This window comes from Arachis stenosperma, chromosome 10, assembly GCF_014773155.1.
Source record: "Arachis stenosperma cultivar V10309 chromosome 10, arast.V10309.gnm1.PFL2, whole genome shotgun sequence".
NCBI lineage: Eukaryota > Viridiplantae > Streptophyta > Magnoliopsida > Fabales > Fabaceae > Arachis > Arachis stenosperma.
In genome coordinates, this window is record NC_080386.1 from 80,511,791 (window position 1) to 80,522,324 (window position 10,534).

Sequence of the window (10,534 nt, forward strand, 5' to 3'; positions counted from 1 at the left end):
ACTCCAACTGAATAACAGAGGTGACAAATAAGATGAGAAAAGGCTAACCTTGCCAAGGTAGAGGACTTGTCCGCCACCTTATAAAGTTCTTGGGCTATAACCTCATGAACTTCTACTTCCTCTCCAATTATGATGCTATGAATCATGATGGCCCGGTCTATAGTGACTTCGGACCGGTTGCTAGTGGGAATGATTGAGCGTTGGATAAACTCCAACCATCCCCTAGCCACGGGTTTGAGGTCATGCCTTCTCAGTTGAACCGGCTTCCCTCTTGAATCTCTCTTCCATTGAGCGCCCTCTTCACAGATGTCTATGAGAACTTGGTCCAACCTTTGATCTAAGTTGACCCTTCTAGTGTAAGGGTGTTCATCTCCTTGCATCATGGGCAAGTTGAATGCCAACCTTACATTTTCCGGACTAAAATCTAAGTATTTTCTCCGAACCATTGTAAGCCAATTCTTTGGGTCCGGGTTCACACTTTGATCATGGTTCTTGGTGATCCATGCATTGGCATAGAACTTTTGAACCATTAAGATTCCGACTTGTTGAATAGGGTTGGTAAGAACTTCCCAACCTCTTCTTCGGATCTCATGTCGGATCTCCGGGTATTCACTCTTTTTGAGTTTGAAAGGGACCTCGGGGATCACCTTCTTCAAGGCCACAACTTCATAGAAGTGGTCTTGATGCACCCTTGAGATGAATCTCTCCATCTCCCATGACTCGGAGGTGGAAGCTTTTGCCTTTCCTTTCCTCTTTCTAGAGGTTTCTCCGGCCTTGGATGCCATAAATGGTTATGGAAAAACAAAAAGCAATGCTTTTACCACACCAAACTTAAAAGGTTTGCTCGTCCTCGAGCAAAAGAAGAAAGAAGAGAGTAGAAGAAGAAGAAATAGAGGAGATGGAGATGGCTTTATGGTTCGGCCAAAGGGGGAGAAGTAGTGTTTAGGTTGTGTGAAAATGAAGGAGTGAAGATGGGTTTATATAAGGGTGGAGAGAGGGGTAGGGTTCGGTTATGAATGGGTGGGTTTGGGAGGAAAAGTGGTTTGAATTTGAATGGTGAGGTAGGTGGGGTTTTATGAAGGATGGATGTGAGTGGTAAAGAGAATAGTGGGATTTGATAGGTGAGGGGTTTTTGGGGAAGAGTGGTTGAAGTGATTGGTGAATGGGTGAAGAAGAAGAGAGAGGGTGGTGGGGTAGGTGGGGATTGGTGCACGAAATTGTGATCAATACTTTTCAAAACACAAACAATCCCTAGTAATGGCTCCAAAGACTTGGTGCTCAATACCATGGCATAAACACAACTTCGCACAACTAACCAGCAAGTGCACTGTTATTCAATCATTGAATCCTACTCAGAATACCACAGACAAGGTTAGACCTTCCGGATTCTCTTGAATGCCGCCATCAGTTCTTGCCTATACCACGAAGACTCTGATCTCACGGAATGGCTGGCTCGTTTGTCAGGCGAGCACTCGGTTGTCAGGCGATCAACCATGCATCATGCAATCAGAAATCCAAGAGATATTCACCAAGCCTCGAATGCTTGTAGAACAAGAATGGTTGTCAGTCACCTTGTTCATAGGTGAGAATGATGATGAGTGTCAATCATCACCTTCATCAAGTTGAATAACAAGTGATATCTTGGACAAAGAACAAGCGGAATTGAATAGAAGAACAATAGTAATTGCATTAATACTCGAGGTACAGCAGAGCTCCACACCTTAATCTATGGTGTGTAGAAACTCCACCGTTGAAAATACATAAGAACAAGGTCTAGGCATGGCCGAATGGCCAGCCTCCCAAAGTGATCAAAAGATCTAAAGAAAGGGTTCCAAAGATCAGAAGATGATGTCAAATACAATAGTAAAAGGTCCTACTTATAGAAAACTAGTAGCCTAAGGTGTACAAAGATGAGTAAATGACATAGAAATCCACTTCCGGGCCAGCTTTTATGCCAGTTTGGGCGTTTAACTCCCAATCAGGTGCCAGTTCCGGCGTTTAACGCTGGAATTTCTGTAGGTGACTTTGAACGCCGGTTTGGGCCATCAAATCTTGAGCAAAGTATGGACTATCATATATTGCTGGAAAGCCCAGGATGTCTACTTTCCAACGCCGTTGAGAGCGCGCCAATTGGGCTTCTGTAGCTCCAGAAAATCCTCTTCGAGTGCAGGGAGGTCAGAATCCAACAGCATCTGCAGTCCTTTTCAGTCTCTGGATCAGATTTTTGCTCAGGTCCCTCAATTTCAGCCAGAAAATACCTGAAATCACAGAAAAACACACAAACTCATAGTGAAATCCAGAAAAGTGAATTTTAATTAAAAACTAATAAAAATATACTAAAAACTATCTAGATCATACTAAAAACATACTAAAAACAATGCCAAAAAGTGTACAAATTATCCGCTCATCACAACACCAAACTTAAATTGTTGCTTGTCCCCAAGCAACTGAAGATCAAATAAGATAAAAAGAAGAGAATATGCAATGAACTCCAAAAACATCTATGAAGATCAGTTTTAATTAGATGAGCGGGGCTTTTAGCTTTTTGCCTCTGAATAGTTTTGGCATCTCACTTTATCCTTTGGAACTCAGAATGATTGGCTTCTTTAGGAACTCAGAATCCAGATAGTGTTATTGATTCTCCTAGTTAAGTATGATGATTCTTGAACACAGCTACTTTATTGAGTCTTGGCTGTGGCCCAAAGCACTCTGTCTTCCAGTATTACCACCGGATACATACATGCCACAGACACATAATTGGGTGAACCTTTTCAGATTGTGACTCAGCTTTGCTAAAGTCCCCAATTAGAGGTGTCCAGGGTTCTTAAGCACACTCTTATTGCCTTGGATCACAACTTTATTTCTTTCTTTTTCATCAATTTTTTCGTTTTTCTCCCCTTTTTTTTTTCGTTTGCTCTTTTTTTTTTTGTATTCACTGCTTTTTCTTGCTTCAAGAATCATTTTTATGATTTTTCAGATCCTCAGTAACATGTCTCCTTTTTCATCATTCTTTCAAGAGCCAACATTCATGAACCACAAATTCAAAAGACATATGCACTGTTCAAGCATACATTCAGAGAACAAAAGTGTTGCCACCACATCAAAATAATTAAACTGTTATAAAATTCAAAATTCATGCAATTCTTTTCCTTTTCAATTAAGAACGTTTTTATTTAAGAAAGGTGATGGATTCATAGGACATTCATAACTTTAAGGCATAGACACTAAGACACTAATGATCACAAGACACAAACATGGATAAACATAAGCATAAAATTCGAAAAACAGAAGAATAAAGAACAAGGAAATCAAGGAACGGGTCCACCTTAGTGATGGCGGCTCTTCCTTCCTCTTGAAGGTCCTATGGAGTGCTTGAGCTCCTCAATGTCTCTTCCTTGCCTTTGTTGCTCCTCTCTCATGATTCTTTGATCTTCTCTAATTTCATGGAGGAGAATGGAGTGTTCTTGATGCTCCACCCTTAGTTGTCCCATGTTGGAACTTAATTCTCCTAGGGAGGTGTTTAGTTGCTCCCAATAGTCTTGTGGAGGAAAGTGCATCCCTTGAGGTATCTCAGGGATCTCATGATGAGAGGGGTCTCTTGTGTGCTCCATCCTTGTCTTGGTAATGGGCTTATCCTCATCAATGGTGATGTCTCCCTCTATGTCAACTCCAACTGAATAACAGAGGTGACAAATGAGGTGAGGAAAGGCTAACCTTGCTAAGGTAGAGGACTTATCCGCCACCTTGTAGAGTTCTTGGGCTATGACCTCATGAACTTCCACTTCTTCTCCAATAATGATGCTATGGATCATGATGGCCCGGTCTAAAGTAACTTCGGACCGGTTGCTAGTGGGAATGATTGAGCGTTGGATAAACTCCAACCATCCTCTAGCCACGGGTTTGAGGTCATGCCTTCTCAATTGAACCGGCTTGCCTCTTGAATCTCTCTTCCATTGGGCGCCCTCTTCACATATGGTTGTGAGGACTTGGTCCAACCTTTGATCAAAGTTGACCCTTCTTGTGTAAGAATGTTCATCTCCTTGAATCATAGGCAAGTTGAACGCCACCCTCACACTTTCCGGACTAAAATCCAAGTATTTCCCCCGAACCATTGTGAGATAATTCTTTGGATCCGGGTTCATACTTTGATCATGGTTCTTGGTGATCCATGCATTGGCATAGAACTCTTGAACCATCAAGATTCCGACTTGTTGAATGGGGTTGGTAAGCACTTCCCAACCTCTTCTTCGGATCTCATGGCGGATCTCCGGATATTCACCCTTTTTGAGTGAAAAGGGGACCTCGGGGATCACCTTTTTCAAGGCCACAACTTCATAAAAGTGGTCTTGATGCACCCTTGAGATGAACCTATCCATCTCCCATGACTCGGAGGTGGAAGCTTTTGTCTTCCCTTTCCTTTTTCTAGAGGTTTCTCCGGCCTTGGATGCCATAAATGGTTATGGAAAAACGAAGAAGCAACGCTTTTACCACACCAAACTTAAAGGTTTGCTCGTCCTCGAGCAAAAGAAGAAAGAAGAGAGTAGAAGAAGAAGAAATGAAGAAGGAGGGAATGGCTTAGTGTATTCGGCCAAGGAGGGGGAGAAGTGGTTTTTTGGTTGTGTGAAAATGAAGGAGTGAAGAAGGGTATTTATAGGAGAGAAGGGGGGATGGTGTTCGGCCATTATGGGTGGGTTTGGGAGGGAAAGTGGTTTGAATTTGAAGGGTGAGGTTGGTGGAGTTTTATGAAGGATGGATGTGAGTGGTGAAGAGAAAGATGGGATTTGATAGGTGAAGGTGTTGAGGTGATTGGTGAATGGGAGAAGAAGAGAGAGAGTGGTGGTGGGGTCCTGTGGGGCCCACAGATCCTGTGGTGTCAAGGAAAAGTCATCCCTGCACCAAATGTTGCTCAAAATCACGTTTTGAGCTATTTCTGGCGTTAAACGCCGGGCTGGTGCCCATTCCTGGCGTTTAACGCCAGGTTCTTGCCCTTTTCTGGCGTTTAACGCCAGTCTGGTGTCCCTTTCTGGCGTTAAACGCCCAGAATGGTGCCAGACTGGGCGTTAAACGCCCAACTGCTAGGTTTACTGGCGTTTGAACGCCAGCAACATCTTCCTCCAGGGTGTGCTGTTTTTCTTCCTGTTTTTCATTTTGTTTTTGCTTTTTCAATGGATTTTGTGACTTCTTATGATCATCAACCTACAAAAAACATAAAATAACAAAAGAAACTATATAAATTATAATCATTGGGTTGCCTCCCAACAAGCGCTTCTTTAATGTCAGTAGCTTGACAGAGGGCTCTCATAGAGCCTCACAGATGCTCAGAGCAATGTTGGAACCTTCCAACACCAAACTTAGAGTTTGAATGTGGGGGTTCAACACCAAACTTAGAGTTTGGTTGTGGCCTCCCAACACCAAACTTAGAGTTTGACTGTGGGGGCTCTGTTTGACTCTGAATTGAGAGAAGCTCTTCATGCTTCCTCTCCATGGTGACAGAGGGATATCCTTGAGCCTTAAACACAAAGGATTCTTCATTCACTTGAATGATCAGTTCACCTCTATCAATATCAATCACAGCTTTTGCTGTGGCTAGGAAGGGTCTGCCAAGGATGATGGATTCATCCATGCACTTCCCAGTCTCTAGGACTATGAAATCAGTAGGGATGTAATGGTCTTCAACTTTTACCAAAACATTCTCTACAAGTCCATGAGCTTGTTTTCTTGAGTTGTCTGCCATCTCTAATGAGATTCTTGCAGCTTGTACCTCAAAGATCCTTAGCTTCTCCATTACTGAGAGAGGCATGAGGTTTACACTTGACCCTAAGTCACACAGAGCCTTCTTAAAGGTCATGGTGCCTATGGTACAAGGTATTGAAAACTTCCCAGGATCTTGTCTCTTTTGAGGTAGTTTCTGCCTAGACAAGTCATCCAGTTCTTTGGTGAGCAAAGGGGGTTCATCCTCCCAAGTCTCATTTCCAAATAACTTGTCATTTAGCTTCATGATTGCTCCAAGGTATTTAGCAACTTGCTCTTCAGTGACATACTCATCCTCTTCAGAGGAAGAATACTCATCAGAGCTCATGAATGGCAGAAGTAAGTCCAATGGAATCTCTATGGTCTCATTTTGAGCCTCAGATTCCCATGGTTCCTCATTGGGGGACTCATTGGAAGTTGGTGCACGCCCATTGAGGCCTTCCTCAGTGGCGTCCACTTCCTTTCCATCCTCTCCAAATTCGGCCATGTTTATGGCTTTGCACTCTCCTTTTGGATTTTCTTCTGTGTTGCTTGGGAGAGTACTTGGAGGGAGTTCAGTAACTTTCTTGCTCAGCTGTCCCACTTGTGCCTCCAAATTTCTAATAGAGGACCTTGTTTCATTCATGAAACTTTGAGTGGTTTTAATTAGATCAGAGACCATGGTTGCTAAGTCAGAGGGGTTCTGCTTAGGATTCTCTGTCTGTTGCTGAGAAGATGATGGAAAAGGTTTGCCATTGTTAAACCTGTTTCTTCCACCATTATTATTGTTGAAACCTTGTTGAGGTCTCTCTTGATTCTTCCATGAGAGATTTGGGTGATTTCTCCATGAAGAATTATAGGTGTTACCATAGGGTTCTCCTAGGTAATTCACCTCTTCCATTGAAGGGTTCTCAGGATCATAAGCTTCTTCCTCAGATGAAGCATCCTTAGTATTGCCAGGTGCATTTTGCATTCCAGACAGACTTTGAGAAATCAAATTGACTTGTTGAGTCAATATTTTATTCTGGGCCAAAATGGCGTTCAGAGTGTCAATCTCAAGAACTCCTTTCTTCTGACTTGTCCCATTGTTCACAGGATTTCTTTCAGAAGTGTACATGAATTGGTTATTTGCAACCATTTCAATGAGCTCTTGAGCTTCTGTAGGCGTCTTCTTCAGATGAAGAGATCCTCCAGCAGAGCTATCCAAGGACATTTTAGATAGTTCAGAGAGACCATCATAGAAAATACCTATGATGCTCCATTCAGAAAGCATGTCAGAAGGACATTTTCTGATTAATTGTTTGTATCTTTCCCAAGCTTCATAGAGGGATTCTCCATCCTTCTGTCTGAAGGTTTGGACTTCCACTCTAAGCATACTCCATCTTTGTGGTGGAAAGAACTTTGCCAAGAAGGCATTGACTAGCTTTTCCCAAGAGTCCAGGCTTTCTTTAGGTTGAGAGTCCAACCATATTCTAGCTCTGTCTCTTACAGCAAAAGGGAATAGCATCAGTCTATAGACCTCAGGGTCAACCCCATTAGTCTTGACTGTGTCACAGATTTGCAAGAATTCAGCTAAGAACTGATGAGGATCTTCCATTGGAAGTCCATGGAACTTGCAATTCTGTTGCATTAGAGAAACTAATTGAGGCTTAAGCTCAAAGTTGTTTGCTCCAATGGCAGGGATAGAGATGCTTCTCCCATAGAAGTCGGGAGTAGGTGCAGTAAAGTCACCCAGCACCTTCCTTGCATTGTTTGCATTATTGTTGTTTTCGGCTGCCATGTTTTCTTCTTTGAAGAATTCGGTCAAGTCCTCTAAAGAGAGTTGTGCTTTGGCTTCTCTTAGCTTTCTCTTCAAGGTCCTTTCGGGTTCAGGGTCAGCTTCAACAAGAATGCCTTTGTCTCTGCTCCTGCTCATATGAAAGAGAAGAGAACAAGAAAATGTGGAATCCTCTATGTCACAGTATAGAGATTCCTTGAGGTGTCAGAGGAAAAGAGAAATAGAAAGAAGAATGAGAAGAAGAATTCGAACTTTAATTAGATAAGGTTCGAATTGTGCATTGAGAAGGAGTGGTACTCCATAAATAGAAGGATGTGAGAAGGAGGGAAGTAGTTTTTCGAAAATTAATTAAAATATTTTGAAAACATTTTTGAAAAAACACTAATTGATTTTCGAAAATAAAAGTGGAAAAGAAATCAAGTGATTTTTGAAAAAGATTTTTAAATTAGAAATCAAAAAGATTTGATTGAAAACTATTTTGAAAAAGATGTGGTTAAGAAGATATGATTGGTTTTAAAAAGATGAGATTGAGAAGATATGATTTGAAAACAATTTTAAAAGATATGTTTTGAAAACAATTTTAAAAGATATGATTTTAAAATAAATGACTTGCCTAACAAGAAAAGATATGAGTCAAACATGAAACCTTCCTCAACAGAAAAGGCAAAAAATGTTCAATCAAATCATTAATTGTTAGTAAGTATCTTTGAAAAAGGAAAGAAACTAATTTTGAAAACATTTGATTGAAAAGATATGATTTGAAAAAGATTTGATTTTGAAAAACTTTTAAAACTTGAAAAAAAATTGATTTGAAAACAAAATCTTCCCCCTTTGCCATCCTGGCGTTAAACGCCCAGAATGGTATCCATTCTGGCGTTTAACGCCCAAAATGCACCCTTTTTGGGCGTTAAACGCCCAACCAGGTACCCTGGCTGGCGTTTAAACGCCAGTCTGTCTTCTTCACTGGGCATTTTCGAATGCTCAGCTTTTTCTGTATAATTCCTCTGCAGTATGTTCTGAATCTTCAATTCTTTGTATTATTGACTTGAAAAGACACAAATTAAAAATATTTTTGGATTTTTAATAATCAAAATGCAACAAGAATCAGATAACAATGCATGCAAGACACCAAACTTAGCAGTTTGTATACTACTGACACATAAACTCTCAAGTCAAAAGAATTCAAAGATCAGAGTAAGAAATCATCAAGAATTACTTGAAGATCCTTAAGACACATGAATGAATGCATGCAATTGACACCAAACTTAAGATGAGACACTAGACTCAAGCAAGAAACATCAAATATTTTTGGTTTTTATGGTTTTTATGAATTTTTTTTTTGTGATTTTCGAAAATTAAGTGGAAAAAGATATCAAAATTCTTAATGAGAATTCCAGGAATCAGTGCAATGCTAGTCTAAGACTCCGGTCCAGGAATTAGACATGGCTTCACAGCCAGCCAAGCTTTCAAAGAAAGCTTCGGTCCAAAACACTAGACATAGCCTAAGGCCAGCCAAGCCTTAGCAGATCACTGCTCCAAAAGCAAGATCAACAAGCTCTTGTGTGATAAGTTGAAACCTCGGTCCAATGAAATTAGACATGGCTTTACAGCCAGCCAGATTTCAGCAAATCATCATGAAACTCTAGAATTCATCTTCAAGAATTTCGAAAAAAAATAAATGCCTAATCTAAGCAACAAGATGAACCGTCAGTTGTCCATACACAAGAACAATCCCCGGCAACGGCGCCAAAAACTTGGTGCACGAAATTGTGATCAATACTTTTCAAAACACAAACAATCCCTAGTAATGGCTCCAAAGACTTGGTGCTCAATACCATGGCATAAACACAACTTCGCACAACTAACCAGCAAGTGCACTGTTATTCAATCATTGAATCCTACTCAGAATACCACAGACAAGGTTAGACCTTCCGGATTCTCTTGAATGCCGCCATCAGTTCTTGCCTATACCACGAAGACTCTGATCTCACGGAATGGCTGGCTCGTTTGTCAGGCGAGCACTCAGTTGTCAGGCGATCAACCATGCATCATGCAATCAGAAATCCAAGAGATATTCACCAAGCCTCGAATGCTTGTAGAACAAGAATGGTTGTCAGTCACCTTGTTCATAGGTGAGAATGATGATGAGTGTCAATCATCACCTTCATCAAGTTGAATAACAAGTGATATCTTGGACAAAGAACAAGCGGAATTGAATAGAAGAACAATAGTAATTGCATTAATACTCGAGGTACAGCAGAGCTCCACACCTTAATCTATGGTGTGTAGAAACTCCACCGTTGAAAATACATAAGAACAAGGTCTAGGCACGGCCGAATGGCCAGCCTCCCAAAGTGATCAAAAGATCTAAAGAAAGGGTTCCAAAGATCAGAAGATGATGTCAAATACAATAGTAAAAGGTCCTACTTATAGAAAACTAGTAGCCTAAGGTGTACAAAGATGAGTAAATGACATAGAAATCCACTTCCGGGCCCACTTGGTGTGTGCTTGGGCTGAGCAATGAAGCATTTTCGTGTAGAGACTTGTCTTGGAGTTAAACGCCAGCTTTTATGCCAGTTTGGGCGTTTAACTCCCAATCAGGTGCCAGTTCCGGCGTTTAACGCTGGAATTTCTGTAGGTGACTTTGAACGCCGGTTTGGGCCATCAAATCTTGAGCAAAGTATGGACTATCATATATTGCTGGAAAGCCCAGGATGTCTACTTTCCAACGCCGTTGAGAGCGCGCCAATTGGGCTTCTGTAGCTCCAGAAAATCCTCTTCGAGTGCAGGGAGGTCAGAATCCAACAGCATCTGCAGTCCTTTTCAGTCTCTGGATCAGATTTTTGCTCAGGTCCCTCAATTTCAGCCAGAAAATACATGAAATCACAGAAAAACACACAAACTCATAGTGAAATCCAGAAAAGTGAATTTTAATTAAAAACTAATAAAAATATACTAAAAACTATCTAGATCATACTAAAAACATACTAAAAACAATGCCAAAAAGTGTACAAATTATCCGCTCAT

At 41.0% G+C, this 10,534-nt stretch overlaps 1 non-coding gene across 1 annotated transcript; it reads left to right on the forward strand.

Annotated features, from left to right (window-relative positions):
- The first annotated feature begins 6,997 nt into the window (after positions 1–6,997).
- LOC130959735 (small nucleolar RNA R71) lies at positions 6,998–7,105 on the forward strand. The gene has a single exon (XR_009078802.1). It is a non-coding gene; the product is annotated as a small nucleolar RNA R71 (small nucleolar RNA).
- The last annotated feature ends 3,429 nt before the right edge of the window (positions 7,106–10,534 follow it).